The 17,329-nt window shown below is 46.3% G+C and overlaps 1 pseudogene; it reads left to right on the top strand.

Annotated features, from left to right (window-relative positions):
• The first annotated feature begins 1,184 nt into the window (after positions 1-1,184).
• Positions 1,185-17,329, top strand: part of LOC125181697 (BDNF/NT-3 growth factors receptor-like) — a 153,704-nt pseudogene continuing 137,559 nt past the window's right edge.

Raw genomic sequence — 17,329 nt, 5'->3', positions numbered from 1 at the left:
ACGAGGTCTCCCCTCAGCCTCCTCTTTTCCAGGCTGAACGGGCCAAGTGAACTCAGCCACTCATCGTACGTCTTCCCCTCTAGGCCCTTCACCATCTTCGTAGCCCTCCTCTGGACACTCTCCAGCAGTTTCACATCCTTTTTGTACTGTGGTGCCCAGAACTGCACACAGTACTCGAGGTGAGGCCGCAGCAGCGCAGAGTAGAGCGGGACAATCACCTCCCTCGACCGACTAGCAATGCCATGCTTGATGCATCCCAGGATACGGTTGGCCCTCCTGGCTGCCAGGGCACACTGCTGGCTCATATTCAGCTTGCTATCCGACCAAAACGCCCAGCTCCCTCTCTGTGGGGCTGCTCTCCAGCGTCTCGTCGTCCACTCAGCACGTATAGCCAGGGATGCCCCTTCCCAGGTGCAGGACCTGGCACTTGCTCTTGTTAAACTTCATGCGGTTGGTGATCGCCCAGCTCTCCAGTTTGTCCAGATCTCTCTGCAAGGCCTTTCCACCCTCAACAAAGTCAACAACTCCTCCAAGTTTAGTGTCATCAGCAAATTTACTCAAAACGCCTTCTAGTCCTACATCCAAATCATTTATGAAAATATTGAAAAGAACTGGCCCTAAAATGGAGCACTGGCTGACTGTCTGCCAGCCTGATATAAACCCCATTTACCATAATGCTTTGAGCCATATCCGTTAGCCAGTCGTTCACCCATCGTTTGATGTTTTTATCTAGCTGTATGCTGGACTTTTTGTCCAGTAGGATCGTATGAGAAACTGTATTGAAAGCTTTACTGAAATCCAAGAAGAACACATCAGCTGGCTTCCCTCAATCGACTAGATGGGTGATCTTATCATAAAAGAAAATCAAGTTAGTCAAACAGAACCTACCCCTCATGAACCCATGTTGTCTGGGACCTATGACTGCATTGTCCCCCAGGTGCGCTTCAATAACTTCAAGGATAATCTTCTCCATAATTTTACTGGGCACTGACGTGAGACTGAGAGGCCTGTAGTTGCCAGGGTCTTCTTTCTTACCCTTCTTGAAAATTGGGACAACATTTGCCAGCTTCCAGTCTACTGGGACCTCTCCAGATTCCCAAGACCATTGAAAAATAACTGAGAGAGGTCCTGCGATGATATCAGCCAGCTCTCTAAGCACCCTGGGATGAATCCCACCAGGCCCCATGGACTTGTATGTCCTTCCCTTCAAGGAAGATCTTGTATGTCTACCAGGCAAATGGACCACCATGGAGAAGGGAATCCGGTACCCGAGGGAATTAGCCGTACGGGAGGTGATTTATGATGACCTAGACAATGACCAGCTATCCAAAGATCTAGATGAAGTCAAGCATACACATACCCATGTGGAGGAAGTTTGTACGGAGTTCACCATCATCATATGCCAGCTCATTGGCAGTAATGACCTGGAAAGAGCATGAGGAACCCACGGTGGATGAATTGGCTGAACAACTCTGGCAGTACAAAGAAAGTCTCTCTTCCCTACAGGCCTGCATCTCTGCTGTGGAAAAACTTTCTCAAGAATTCCACCAATTCAAAGATAACAAAGAGAATACTCTGGAGAAACTTTCTGAAGAGGTCCACCAACTTAAAGAGAATCTATCTTCCTCCCCACCTGTACAAACCAGTGTCTCAGCTATTAGGGGTAAGCGTCTTTCTGTTCAAGGAAGATGATATGGTGGGTACACACCCCGTGCCACCCTGTGGTTTTACCTACGTGACCATGGAGAGGACATGAGAAAATGGGATGGAAAAATCTACCTCGACCCTAGAGGCATGGGTATGTGAGTTGCAAGGAAAAACAATCACAAAAGGGGGGTTATCTGAGAAACTTTCTGCTCCAATTTTCAGCAGGCAGTCCCCCAGACACAGTAATGAATATTATGACCAGGATTAGAGGGGCCCTTCCTGCAGCCAGGGAGAGGAAAGGGACAATCGGGTTTATTGGACTGTGTGGATTTGATGGTTGAATGGTCGATTCTGAGGGTCAAAGAACAGCAGGTGCCAATCGCTACCACAGCTGTGCACCACCGGCAATATTGCATCGACTGAGACTCCCTGATTCCCATCCATCAGCTAATTCGTCAACTGGAGAGCCAAGGAGTGATCAGCAAGACTCATTCACCTTTTAATATTCCCATATGGCTAGTGCGAAAGTCTAATGGCGAGTGGAGACTAACAGTGGAGTATCGTGGCCTGAATGAAGTCACACCACTGCTGAGTGCTGCAGTGCCAGACATGCTAGAACTCCAATATGAACTGGAATCAAAGGCAGCCAAGTGGTATGCCACTTGTGGTATGAACGGCTGTGTGGTGCTTAGCTGCCGGCCAGGTTAAACCACAACACAGCACCATACTAACTACTAGGAGGAAAATTAACTCTATCCTAGCCAAAACCAGGACAAAGGGGTATTCAGAATATTATAGGGTGCATCAAACGAGGAATGAGGTTAGATCACCTCATTAACTGGCTAAGGACTGGCTAGTAATGCCTGCCATAAAATGGTACTATATAGGCATATTTTTATCTATATCCTCAGGGTACCAGTATGTGAAATATATATATGACATCGTTGTGATGTGACACCTCAATATAGATGAAGCACGTTATAGTGCTTTGTTGGGCTTTCTAAATGCAAAAGGGCTTTCCTTGCCCTAGAACATATAGAAGTTTCTCATGAGTCAGTTGATTAGTGTATCTTAGGGGCTTGCTAGATCTTGAAGAACTATTTCTGAAGCTGTTTAGTTGTTCTAACTAGAGTGTGTTTTGTGTCCTCTTCCCATTGTTGAGAATTCCCATGTTGGGCAGAACTCACCCTCAGTGTTGAAATCAGCAAAATCAGTATCATGCTGTGCATATGGATGTGAAATTAGAATTGTAAATCTAAAATTGCTACATTTGTTTCTCAGACAGCACCTGAGAAGGAAGTTAGCTCTATCTTCTTAAAGAAAAGATGCAAGTGCTTACTGGCCTGTCTCCCTGTAAGGAATGCTGGTCATAGGAAAAGTGGTTCTATGCATGGTACATCATGGCCTTTCACTCTTAGACAGTGATAATATTTTCATCAGTTACCAAACAGTTACATTTGCTAACCTTGCACCAGAAAAAAATAAAAAATAAAAAATTTAATACTTAGACATTGTTATGAATCATCTGCCTTATTCCCATGAGCAATATATTGTCCACTGCGAAACACTCTTCAAACCACCTGTCTTTCTCACCATGAAAGAAAACAGTAAGGGAAAAAAGACAAGAGACAAATTCTTCCCTATTTCACCAATGAATTTATAGCTCTTTCTGTCATTTTTTTGAGTGAGTCACTTCTGTGGTTTAGGGCCCACTAATGCCTTTCACTTCTCTAGCTTACAAGCGTCCTATTACTTCATCAGCTTGTATTTTGGTGCAGGGCACATGGACCAGATGCAGTACTGATGGCAGAAGGCAACCGTCCTGCTGAACTGACCCAATCACAGATGATTCACATTGCCCAGCAGATTGCAGCTGGTATGGTTTACTTGGCATCACAGCACTTTGTGCATCGAGATCTTGCTACCCGGAATTGCCTGGTTGATGAGAACCTGCTGGTGAAGATTGGGGATTTTGGGATGTCTAGAGATGTGTACAGCACAGATTACTATAGGGTAAGCGAACTACTATAATCAGTAATAACTGAGGTTTTGTTCAGTCACCTTACTGCATTCATGTGACTGATTCTGCTTTTACACTGAGCAGTCTTTGTGAGATGATTTAGGTGTTGGCATATGAAGAACCTAGTTCTGAGTATTTACTCAGTTTTGGTATTAGTTTTAGTAAAATTGGAAAGACTTAATCAGAATAATATTGGCATGTCCTGCTGTTTATATATGCTGGCTTTATTTTCTAATAATAAATCTTAGAACATTCTTTTTTCTCTGGGTAGAAATTTGGGATGTTTGCCTGGCTGTAGTGAAAAAACAGCAAATAAAAATGAAGAGTAGATTATCAAATTTGTCCCAAAACTTAAAAGCTATTAAAGTATGTTCTTATACATTGCTAAGAAAAATGGAAATTGTAACTTTTGGGTATTGTATAATGTTTCAGTTTACTTAAATAGATACAAATAATGGTCAGCAGCACTGGATGGAACAGTTATTTTACTCAGGAAGAGACTAAGGCAGAAATGGTTATATGTTCAGCACCTTAAAAGCTGACAGCAATTATTACCTGCTTTAAGCCAATTCTTGAGTCTTACTGCTTATGGCTGAAGGTTTGTTTTGTGTCACTGGTGAGGGCTGTGACTGGGTGGGTAAGGGTAGCCCATGGCACTCGTTTTCATTCTGACCCTGGCCATTTTCCCTTAACTTGGTTGTCATAAAGTGATCTGTGAAGTTTACAAAGGGCTTCTAGGATCTCTAGGATAAACAGGACTGTGTACACTGACTATTGTTGTTAATGTTGGCTTTGTACTATGTGGCAAGTCATGACATTTACAGCATTTGCTGTTCACTACCATGTGCTTAACTTCATGAGTGGAACCGGAGAAAGAATAGCAGCTATCAGCTTTTTTGTGGCATGGGGAGGAAATCCATGGCCAAGCTGTTAGCTTATAAATACTAGAGTTGTATCCTGTAACATAAGCTACTCAGAATCTTTAAGCACATTCTCTGTACATGCCTCCCATATCACCTGTTACCATTGCATTCCTTATATGATCCCCTCTCCCATAGAGCATCCAGTTTCAGTTGATTTGTTGGGTTAACCTTAGCTGGCTGACAGTTACCCACTGAGCCACTCTCTCACCTCCCCTCCTCAGCAGGACAGGGAGAGAAAATAAGATGAAAATGCTAGTGGACAGCGATAAGGACAGGGAGATTGCTCACCAATTAGCAGCACAGGAAAAACAGACTCAACTTGGGGAAGATTAATTTATTGCCATTAAAAACAGAACAGGACAGTGATATGGTAAAAGTTGGTCAAAGAAACTCTCTTAAGACTCACTTTTGAGTTTTAGAAAGCAGGCATTCTTCAATTGCAGCACCGGATGCACAGGGGATCGCTCCACCTAGTGTGCGTGCCAAATTGTCCAGGCTACAGGGGTCATATACAATTAAAACATACATATTCATTAGATTTCTGATAAATAATTAACTTATTCATACTATTTCCCATAATTCGTTAAAATATATAAATGTTCCTGACACATGCGCATTTGTTTCCACTGGTGGTCTTCTGGGGATCTCTGGTGGTCATCGGTAGTCTTCCTCACTATGTTCACTGCTTGAACCCAGTTCTTGCTCATGCTCTGCTTTCTTACCTTGTTGTTCCAACTTAGCCATGCATACTAAACTATTTACGTATCCAAAGACGTGAATACCATGACTTCCTCACCTGTTCTTTACAGGCACATCCTACAGGCCTAGGTTATCTTGCCCCACCCCCACCCCCCCCCACCCCCCACCTCCTTCCCCCGTCCTGTGTTACAATTCTGTATGGTCTTACAGATAAGGCTGATTCTTTAGTGAGTAAGGTAGCATTAGACATACAAAGTTTCTAGTCTTCCTTCTATCTAACTAAGCATAGTAAAATATTTCAAATTTGTTTCTATTATTCTATCAGGGAGAGAACCATATGTCACAGAATCATAGAATCATAGAATATCCCGAGTTGGAAGGGACCCATAAGGATGATCAAGTCCAACTCCTGGCACCGCACAGGTCTGCCCAAAAGTTTAGACCATGTGACTAAGTGCACAGTCCAATCGCTTCTTAAATTCAGACAGGCTTGGTGCAGTGACTACTTCACTGGGGAGCCTGTTCCAGTGTGCGACCACCCTCTCGGTGAAGAACCTCTTCCTGATGTCCAGCCTAAACTTCCGCTGCCTCAGCTTGACACTGTTCCCGCGGGTCCTATGACTGGTGATTACAGAGAATAGGTCACCTGCCTCTCCACTCCCCCTCATGAGAAAGTTGTAGACTGCGATGAGGTCCCCCCTCAGCCTCCTCTTCTCCAGGCTGAACAGGCCCAGTGACCTCAGCCGCTCCTCATATGTCTTCCCCTCTAGGCCCTTCACCATCTTCATAGCCCTCCTCTGGACACTCTCCAACAGTTTCACATCCTTTTTGTACTGTGGTGCTCAGAACTGCACAAAGTACTCGAGGTGAGGCTGCACCAGCGCAGAGTAGAGCGGGACAATCACTCCCCTCGACTGACTAGCGATGCCGTGCTTGATGCATCCCAGGATACAGTTGGCCCTCCTGGCTGCCAGAGCACACTGCTGGCTCATATTCAGCTTGCTATCAGCCACAACCCTCAGATCCCTCTCTGCGGGGCTGCTCTCCAGCGTCTCGTCGCCCAGTCTGTACGTATAGCCAGGGTTGCCCTGTCCCAGGTGCAGGACCCGGCACTTGCCTTTGTTAAACTTCATGTGGTTGGTGATTGCCCAGCTCTCCGGTCTGTCCAGATCTCTCTGCAAGGCCTTTCCACCCTCATCCGAGTCCACAACTCCTCCAAGTTTGGTGTCGTCGGCAAATTTGCTCAAAACACCTTCTAGTCCTACATCCAAATCATTTATAAAGACATTGAAGAGGACTGGCCCTAAAATGGAGCCTTGAGGGACCCCACTAGTGACCATCCGCCAGCCAGATGTGGCCCCATTTACCACAACCCTTTGAGCCCTGCCTGTCAGCCAATTGCTCACCCATCGTATGATGTTTTTGTTAAGTTGTATGCTGGACATTTTGTCCAGTAGGATCCTATGGGAAACCGTGTCAAAAGCTTTGCTGAAGTCCAAAAAGATCACATCAGCTGGTTTCCCTTGGTCAGCTAGATGGGTGATCTTATCATAAAAGGAAATCAAATTTGTTAGGCAGGACCTACCCCTCGTGAACCCATGTTGGCTGGGACCAATGACTGCACTGTCCCCCAGGTGCACCTCAGTAACTTCAAGAATCATCTTCTCCATAACTTTACCTGGCACTGACGTGAGACTGACAGGCCTGTAGTTGCCAGGGTCTTCTTTCTTGCCCTTCTTGAAAATTGGCACATTTGCCAGCTTCCAGTCAACCAGGACCTCTCCGGATTCCCAAGATCGTTGAAAAATAATTGAGAGAGGTCCTGCGATGATGTCAGCCAGCGACTTTGCCGTCGCCAACTTCAAGCTCCACACAGTCCAGCCCCTCCTTTACATACAGTGACAACTTCCCACCTCGCCTGCCCTACTCGTCCCTCCTGAAGAGCCTGTAACCATCTATTGTAACACACCAGTCACAGGACTCATCCCACCGGATTTCACTTATGCCAATGTTATCGTAGCTCTGGGACTGGGCCAAGACTTCTAGCTCCTCTAGCTTCTTCCTCATGCTGAGTGCATTGGTGTAGAAGCACTTCAAATGCGCCTCATTGCACGCAGCACCTTGTGGAGCAGACCAAAGGACCTCGCTAGCACACTAGTCCCTCTGATTCTAGCGCGCCATCCCATAGCTTATCACTGGCAGGCCTGGTTTTATCCCTTTCCCCTTTCGACTCTAGCTTAATGCCCTATCTGTCGGCCCCGCTAACTCCTTAGCAAAAATCCTTTTCCCCCTCCGAGAGAGGCGCATCCCATCTGGTGCCAGCAGGCCCGCTGTCGCATAGACCTTCCCGTGATCGAAAAACCCAAAATTCTGCCGGTTGCACCAGTCCCGAAGCCACGTGTTAATGTGATGAGTCTGCTTGTCAGCCTCGATTCCCCCCTATCGGAAGGACAGAGGCAAACACAACCTGTGCCCCTGATCCTTTAAGTAGTCGCCCCAAAGCCCTAAAGTCCCTTTTGATTGCCCTTGGACTTCTCCTTGCTCCTTCATCATTACCAGCTTGAAAAAACAGTAACGGGTAGTAGTCAGAGGGCCGTACCAGGTGAGTGACTTTTCTAGCTATGTCTCCTACTCGAGCCCCAGACTTCTCTGTGGGTTGGGTCCGGATGGCAAATCGGGCCTTCTGTCCCTTTCAGAAGGGAGTCCCCTATGACGATAACCCTTCTTTCTTTCTTGATAGAAGATGTAGTGATGCAGGGGGGGAGGGGGGGGGGGGCGGTAGGCTGCCTTGCCTTAGGCACCCCTTTCAACCGGGACGGGCTTTCGTCTACATTGTCGTTTGCTTGACTGTCAAATTCCAGAGCCCCATACCTGTTACATAAGGGTAGTCGGGAAGGTGAGGATGGCAGGGAAGGTCTCACCTACCACCCCGAGCAGAAACCAGCTTCCATTCCCCGCCATATCCTAGGTCCCCTCCTACTGCCTGGTGGGATGGGGGAACCTTTGTTTCTTGTGTGGTGGCTGACTCATGAGTCTGTTTCAGGGATGGTAGAGTATGCTTCCACCAGTCAATTTCCCTCTCTGACTCCCTGATGCTCCTCAGCCTACTCACCTCCTCCCGAAGCTCTGCCACCAGGCTGAGCAGTTCTTCAGCCTAGGCACACTGCCCACAGGCATACCCACTGCTGCTGCTGTCAGACGCTGACAGAAGACTCGGGCACACCCTGCAGTCCAAGACCTGGATGGTTGCGTGTTTCCCCAAGACCTCTGTCTGGGTAGCCAGGTCCTGGCCGCTCCCTCAGCTGCCTCGAGTGGCCTAAATGCAGGAAAAAAGCCCTGTCTGCCTTGATCCCCTGCTCCACTGCAGCATTTGCCCCGGAGCCGATCACCTCAGCCACGTTGACAACATGTTATTGAGGGACCTTACAGAGCAAGCTGTTAAATCAGAAAAAAACCACTATATTAGACAGTTTACAAACACTATGGTGGACCTAATAAGGTCCAAGGCCCTTGTAAAGAAGTAATATTTCTGAGGGTATTACGGTCAGGACCTCAACAAAATATTCCCTGCAAAACCATAGAAATGATTGCTTGTTTTTCACAGCCCACAACAGTGAAGCAAGTGCAATTGTTTCTGGGATTGAAGAGGTATTGGCATACTTTTATACCTCATTTAAGATATATACTGCAACCTATTCAGGCTTTAGTAAAAAAGAATACGCCTTTCGATTAGGAGGTGTGTGTGTGTGGGGGGGGGGGGGGGGGGCGGCTCTTCAATGTGCTGTTTTTAACCAAGCTAAAGATGTCTTCTGTCAGCATGCAATTCTGAATCTTGGACGATGAGGAGTTCCTTTTGAGTTAGAAATTATGGTAATACAAAGAACTGCATCTTGGGCAGCACAACTGCTGCCCAGAAAGAAACACACCAAAAATGCACTGTATGTACTGAGCTGGACTCACCATGTTTGGCAGGACCTAGGGGGCAGCTTTGTCAGGGCACAAAGGCTGGAGAAATATAGCAAGTAGATTATATAGGCTTTCTTTCCAGGTAGCCAACAAAAGTGGTACGTTCTTAATGCTGTTGATCATTTCTCTGGCCTGTTATTTATTTACCTACCCTACAAGGCTAACCATGAGACCACTATGAAAGCCATCACTGAGCTTATTCAAATGTATGGAACTCCCAAAGACATACAGAGTGATCAAGATACCAATTTTACTGGTAAAAAGAATGCAGGGGTGGGCCAGTAGAATAAATATTAAATGCCTCCCCCCCCCCCCACCTCACCCCCCATTTCCCATTCCCCATCCCACCTGTGCTACTTGGCACAGAGTGGAGGAGGAAATTAAATTAAGGAGTTGGGAATGAAGGAGTGAAGTTGAGCCTGGGAAAAAAAGGGGGGGGGGGGAGTGTTTTAGGTTTTGTCTTCGTTTCTCACCATCCAACTCTATTTTTAATTGGCGATACATTAAATTCATGTTCCCCAAGTTGAGTCTGTCATGCCTGTGATAGTAATTGGAAAGTGATCTCCCTGCCTTTATCTGAACCCATGAGTTTTTCCATATTATTTTCTCCCCCCCATACTGTTGAGGAGGTGTAGTGGGTTTACGTGGCAAGGTATTGGTAGCAGGGGGCCATAGGGGTGGCTTCTGTGAGAAGGATCTAGAAGCTGCCCCATGTTAGATAAGGGCCCCACTGCTGACCAGAGCCGAGCCAATAAACGATGTTGTTTGAGCCTCTGTGAGAGCATATTTAAGACAGGAAAAAAAAACAAAAACAAACAAAAAAACAAAACAAAACAAAAACAAACAAAACGCTGCTGCCACACAGCAGCTGGGAGAGTGAGAGGAGGGAGGAACAGACTTGCAGGTGCCAAGGTCAGTGAAGAAGGAGGGGGAGCCGGAGCAGAAGTCCCCTGTCACCTCTGGTAAGGACCATGGTGAAGCAGGCTGTCCCCCTGCAGCCCATGGAGTACCACGGTGGAGCAGGGTTCCACGCTGCAGCGCGTGGAGGAGACCACGGTGGAGCAGGTGGACCTGCACTGAAGGAGGCTGCGGTCTGTGGAGGACCCTCGCCTGAGCAGATTCCAGGCCGGACCTGTAGCCCGTGGAGAGGAGACCACACAGGAGCAGGTGACCTGGCAGGAGCTGCTGCCCGTGGGGGACCCAGGTTGGAGCAGTTTGCTCCTGAGGGATGGACCCCGTGGTACAGACCCATATCTGGAGCAGTTCTTGAAGAGCTGCTGCCTGTGAGCAGCCCACGTCAGATCAGTTCACCAAGGACTGTATTCCGTGGGAGGGACCCCACAGCACAGGGGACGAGAGTGACCGAGAAGGAGCAGCGGCGAAGCAGCGCTATAGAGTGACCATAACCCCCATTCCCCCGTTCCCCTGCGCCGCTCGGGGGGAGGAGGTGGAAGAGGGTGGATGGGGGGGAAGGTGCTTTTGGTTTCTTTCCTTTGTTTCTCGCTTCTCTAGCTTGTTAGTAATAGGCAATAAATCTTACTATCTCCCTATGCTGAGTCTGTTTTGCCCATCATGATAATTACTGTGTGATCTCCCCATCCTTATCTCAACCCTTGAGCCCTTTTCATTGTATTTTCTGCCCCTTTCTCTTTGAGGAGGGGGAGTGAGCGAGTGGCTGAGGTGGAGCTTGCCTGCCCACCCGAGTAAAACCACCACAGGAGGGGGATTGACAGAGCGGCTGAATGGGGGTCTGGCAGCTACCCAATGTCAACCCACCACAGGGTGGTACTTTAAAAGGCCCTCAGTAAGACAGGAGAAATTCAGGAGACCATTCCAACACAGATTTTCTGTAGTCTACAGAGGTATTTATTTTTTAGCATAGTGCAAATGCTCTTGTCTCACCTACCTGAATGTCTCCCAGCACAGCCTTTGGTTGAATTCATGAAAGAATCAAAGTTTCAAAAACACAGCTCTTGAAATGGTTTAGCTAACAAAAAGTATGGATTTTAACATGCATGTTTGTGTACAATAGTCACATAGAAAATGCTCTAATAGAGCATAGAAAATGTTTCTTAAAGGCTTTTATGGGCATTTGGATGGGATGACTGGTCTGATGAGGCCAAAAATTCATTGGGGTGAGCATGTTTTTGTAATAATAATGTCAGATCATTAATGAAGACGCAGAACAGGACTGGACCCAGTATTGACCCCTGGGGTACACAGCTAGTTATTGGCCTCCAGGTAGGCTTGGTGTCACTGACCACTAAACTCTGGGCCCGAGACAGTTTTTAGTCCACCTCAAGTTTTTTGTTTTGTTTTTTTTTTTTTTTCTGCATGATTAAAATGAAGGTTTTATACTTCATTAAGAACAGAGACTCAGACTTTATTGTTATCAAGATAGGATCCAAGTTTCTTACCAGTATATACATTTCCTTTTTAGATTAACTCTTGAATCTCTGCCTATCTTTCATTCCTTCCAGAAGACAACTCATCATTCATGACTTGGCACACTTTTTACCCCCCCAACTGAGATGCTTTATTTTGAATGATCTAAATTTAACAACTACAGACAAATGTGTTATTAAATGTTTATGCAATTCTATTAGACTGAATAAGACAGCCCAGCCTAATAAAAAGTAATAAAAAAATGTTGGTATAATTGCATAATATTGGTCTCTTAAATGTTGCATGCTGAATACAGGACACTGAATTAAAAGGCACAAATAGAACTCACACACAAACAAAAAAAGCTAAAATTCAAAGGGCTTGAGCCCTTTTCATCGTATTTTCTCCCCCTTTTGACTTTGAGGAGGGGGAGTGAGAGAGTGGTTGTGGTGGAGCTCAGTTGTCTCAGCTGAGTAAAACCAACACAGGGTGAAACCACCACAATAGTCCAGGTAACCAGGTCTCCTGTTTCCTTCCAGAGAAGGCCCACATTTTCCCTAGTCTTCCTTTAATAACTCATGTACCCATCAAAGCCTTTCTTGTTGCCCTTGACATCCCTGTATGTCTCCCTCTGTGGGCTTCCTTTTTTGTTTTTGCTTTTGGCTAGGAGCTCCTTGTTCATCCTTTCAGGCCTCTTGGCATTTTTGCCTGACTTCCTCTTTGCTGAGATGCATCGTTCCTGAACTCGTAGGAGGTGATCCTTGAATATTAACCACCTTTCTTGGTCCCCTCTTCCCTCCAGGACTTTATCTCACAGTACTCTACCAAGCAGATCCTTGAAGAGGGCAAAGTCTGCTCTCCCAAAATCCAGGGTAGTAAGCTTTCTGTGTTCCCTCCTCGCTACCCTAAGGATCTTGAACTGCACCATTTCATGGACACTGCAGCCAAGGCTGCCCTTGAGCTTCACATTCCCCATCAATCCCTCCTTGTTGGTGAGAACAAGGTCCAGTACAGGACCTCTCCTCATTGGCTCCTCTACCACTTAGAGAAGGAATTTATCATCAATGCATTCCAAGAACCTCCTGGATTGCCTATGCCTTGCTGTTCTGTCCCTCCAACAGATATCGGGGTGGTTGAAGTCCCCCATGAGGACCAGGGCTTGTGAATGTGAGGCTGCTCCTATCTGTCTATAGAGTGCCTCATCTGCTCAGTCTTCCTGGTCTGGTGGCCTGTAGCAGACCCCCACTATAATGTCACTTGTCCCTCGCCTCTCTTTGATCCTTACCGATAAACTCTAGGTCGGCTCCTCATCCGTCCCCAGGCAGAGCTCCATGCAGTCCAGCTGGTCCTTGACATAGAGGGTGACACCCCTTCCTCTTCTCCCCTGCCTGTCTTTCTTAAAGAGCCTTTATCCTTCCATTCCAACACTCCAGTCATGGAAGCCATCCCACCACATCCCCATGATGCCAGTAAGATCATAGCCCTGCAGGCATGCGCACATCTCTAACTCATAGAATCATAGAATCATTTAGGTTGGAAAAGACCTCTAAGATCATCTAGTTCAACCTTTAACCTAGCACTGCCAAGTCCATCATTAAACCATGTCACTAAGCACTACATCCACACATTTTTTGAAGACCCCCAGGGATGATGACTCAACTACTTCCCTGGGCAGCCTATTCCAATACTTCACAACCCTTTCAGTGAAGAAATGTTTCCTAATATCCAACCTAAACCTCCCCTGGAGCAACTTAAGGCCATTTCCTCTTGTCTTATTCCTCATGCTACACACATTTGTGTAGAGGCATTTAAGTTGGACCTCTGATGAAACTTTTATTGGCTGGAGTGGTTGGTATTCCTTTGTGCTTCTCTTCAGGTGATCTCCCGCTGACCTCTGATCCCTTTCCAGGCTCTGGGCATCTATTGCTCATGCTGGCATCGAACCAATAAGAGTCAGGTGGATTGAGGTTCCTTTCCCTGGACAACTTTCTCAAAGAGAGTCCCATGGTCTAAAAAAACATATCCCTGGCTATAACACCAGTCCCACAACCATGCATTGATCTGCCAGATTTGACTGGTCCTTTCAAAGCCATTTCCTTTGACCAGTAGAATCAATGCTCCAGCCTGTCCAGGTCCCTCTGAACGGCAGCACAGCCCTCTGGGTTATCAGCCACTCCTCCCAGTTTTGTGTCATCCACAAACTTGCTGAGGGTGCACTCTATTCCATCATCCAGGCCACTGAGGAATAGGTTGAACAGGACTGGACCCAGTACTGACCCCTGGGGGACACCGCTAGCTACAGGCCTCCAACTAGACTCGGAACCGTTGAGCACAACCCTCTGAGCTCTGCCATCCAGACAGTTCTCGATCCACCCCACTGTCCATTCATGGATCCCACAGTTCCGGAGCTTTCCTAGGAGGATGTTATGGGAGACAGTGTTGAAAGCCTTGCTGAAGTCAAGGTAGATAACATCCACTGCTCTCCCCTCATCCACCCAGCTAGTCATTCCATCATAGAAGGAACAAGCACGATCAAGCATGATTTCCCCTTGGTGAACCCATGCTTCTACTTGGAAGAATTCCATGGGTTAAGGTCCTGGAAGGAAGGGGATCCAAGACAGCTGGTCAGTATTCAAGTATCACTTCCTCCAAGCTCAAGATCGGTGCATCCCTATGAGTAAGAAGGCAAGCAAAGTGGGCAGGAGACCTACATGGATGAGTAGGGAGCACCTGTCAAAGCTCAGACAGAGGAAGGAAGTTGACAGCATGTGGAAAAAGGGACAGACCACTTGGGAGGAATATAGGGACACTGTCAGAGTATGCAGGAATGTGACAAGGAAGGCCAAGGCCCAATTGAAATTAAATCTTGCAAGGGATGTCAAGGACAACAAGAAGGGCTTTTTCAAGTACATCAGTAGAAAAAGGAAGGTTGGGGAAAATGTCGGCCTGCAGCTGAATGGGGCGAGTGCCCCGGTGACAAAGGATACGGAGAAGGAAGAGTTGCTGAGCAGGCACTCAGCAACTGATTGGAGCATATTAATCATGTATCATTCATTCTTTGACAAATTTTGAGACTGAGGTGGTTTTTGCCTGTATGTTTGTGTTTTTTTCCTTTTCCATTTGTTTCTCCCTTTCTCTGTTCCTCCACACTTTGTGCAGGACGTGTTCCCCTTGATGAGTATTCTTTTCAGCTATTTTTTATTAAGGCTGCCACAGGCCTTCAAGCTGTGCGTGCCAAAAAATGAGAGTATATCCTTGAAAGACAGTCTAAGAAATGAAATCTAAACAAATCCTAAACAATACTCAGAAATGAGAAGGGCTGTGTAAGAATGGCTTCATTTTAGAAAGATTAAAACTGGAACTATATCTGAAAAAAATATTCATAATGACAGTTCAAAATTCTGTCAGATCTGTGTTTCCCTCAAAAGGATATAAACTGAGTGTGATGGTTTTACCCAGCTGGACAGCTAAACTCCATAAGAACTGCGCTCTCATTCCCCCTCCTCAAAGTGAAAGGGAGAGAAAATATGACAAAAAGAAAAAAAAAAACACAACATCTCACAGGTAGAGGTAAGGACAAGGAGATCACTCAACAATTATTGTCATGAGTAAAACAGGCTCAGTGCAGGGAGATTAATATAATTTATTACCTACTAGAACAGGGAGAAACTAAAATCAAACTAAAAACACCTTCCCCCCCCCCCCCCCCCCCCCCCCCCATCCACCCTCTTTTACATTCTCCCCCTGAGTAGCACAGGGGAATGGGGGTTGGGGTTAGCCCATAAAGCTTCATTTCTGCTGCTCCTTCACGGTCACTCTCTTCCCCTGCTCCAAAGGGAGGTCCCTCCCACAGGATACAGTCCTTCCCGAACTGGTCCTACGTGGGCTTCCCACAGGCAGCAGCTCTTCAAGAACTGCTCCAAATATGGGTCCATCCATCAGGAGTACACTGCTCCAACATGGGTCCCCCATGGGCAGCAGCTCCCACCAGATCACATGCTCCTGTGTGGACTCCTCTCCATGAGCTACAGGTCTGGCACGTAGTCTGCTCTGGTGCGGGCTCTCCATAGGCCGCAGCCTCCTTCAGGCCAGATCCACTTGCTTCACTGTGGGCACCTCCACAAGCTGCAGCATGGATATTTGCTCTGCTGTGGTACACCGTGGGCTGCAGGGAGACAATGTATTCCACTATGGTCCTGTCCACGGGCTGCAGGGGAACTTCAGCTCTGGCACCTGGAGTACCTCCTCCCACTCCTTCTTCACTGACCTTGGCGTCTGCAAGCATGTTTCTCACTCCTTGCTCTCCCAGCTATTGTTGTGCCTCAGGTTTTTTCCCTTTCTTAAATATACTCTCGCAGAGGCACAAACAACATTGCTTATTGTCTCAGCTCTGGTGGGTCCCTTTTGGAGCCAGCTTGAACTGGCCCTTATCTAATATGGGTCAGCTTCTGTATTCTCACAGAGGCCACCCCTGCAGCCCCCCCTGCTACCAAGCTTTTGCAACGTAAACCCAAAACACTGAGGGACTGTTTGAAATTAGATTTGTCTTCTCATTATACAGTCTTGGGAACAAACAACCACATGATAGAAACAGTCATCCAGTTTTCTATCTTTCTTTCCAGTGCTATGGGAAACAAATGGGGGCAGGGAGGAAGTAAGTTGGGAAGGAAGGGCCTTTGTGAAGAGAGCTTCCCATCTCCTTAACTCTTACTCCAACCCTCACATACAACTCAGTGCTGCTCAAGGAAGTCCTCTTGGTGATCAAAAGCCTTTTCTTGCACCTTGTCTTCCATACAGTTTCTGAATTTCAATGGAGTTTCCAGCAACCAGATTTCAAAGGCATTTTGGTATCTAAGGTTGAAGAAATCATTTACTGGAATTGTCCAAAGTATTAAGCTGATTAAGAATAATATTTCTATTGACTACAATAGAATTTACACTTCATATCTGTTCAGGTGTGTCCTGGTTCTGTCCCCTCCCTGCTTCTTGTGTACCCCCAGCCTCCTCACTGGCAGGGCGGCATGAGAAGCTGAAAAGTCCTTGACTTAGGGTAATCACTGCTCTGCAACAACTAAAACGTCAGCGAGTTATCAGCATTGTTCTCATTCTAAATCCAAAAACACAGTACCATACCAGTTACTAGGAGGAAAATTAACTATCCTAGCCGAAACCAGGACAAGGTGCTTTTTTGAAAACCAGTTAGTCATTGATTTGAATACTTTAACAGCTGAATACATTTGAGATTCTCCTTTCATGTGCCCAGCTGACTTCTGAAAATGTAATGTAGATTCCTACAATGCAGAAATAAAAAAAAAAAATCCCTAGAGAGATTATTATTTATACAGAGATACATTGAGGTTTAGAGAAATAGACAATAACTGAAATGCATAGACCACATATTTTTCCTAAATAAAAAGAATACCCCTGTGCAATTTGTTTTCCATTTAAAAGTTTCTGTTTAATTACCCTGTGGTGGTTTAACAACCAATGGGCAGCTAAACACCACTATTCCACTCTCTCAGCCCTGTCTCCTCAGAAGGACAGGGGAAGAAAGTATAATGAATAAAAATAAAAGCCCATGGGTTAAGATAAGGAGCACTTTAATAAAAAGAAAAGAAAAAAAAAAACATGCAAAGACCACATGAAAGCAAAAGGAGAAAAAATTCTACTTCCCATCAGCAAGCAATGT

The sequence above is a fragment of the Anser cygnoides genome, chromosome W (assembly GCF_040182565.1).
Source record: "Anser cygnoides isolate HZ-2024a breed goose chromosome W, Taihu_goose_T2T_genome, whole genome shotgun sequence".
Lineage (NCBI taxonomy): Eukaryota > Metazoa > Chordata > Aves > Anseriformes > Anatidae > Anser > Anser cygnoides.
The sequence above is the reverse complement of the archived record's forward strand: the minus strand, read 5'-3'. Positions and strand labels throughout refer to the sequence as shown.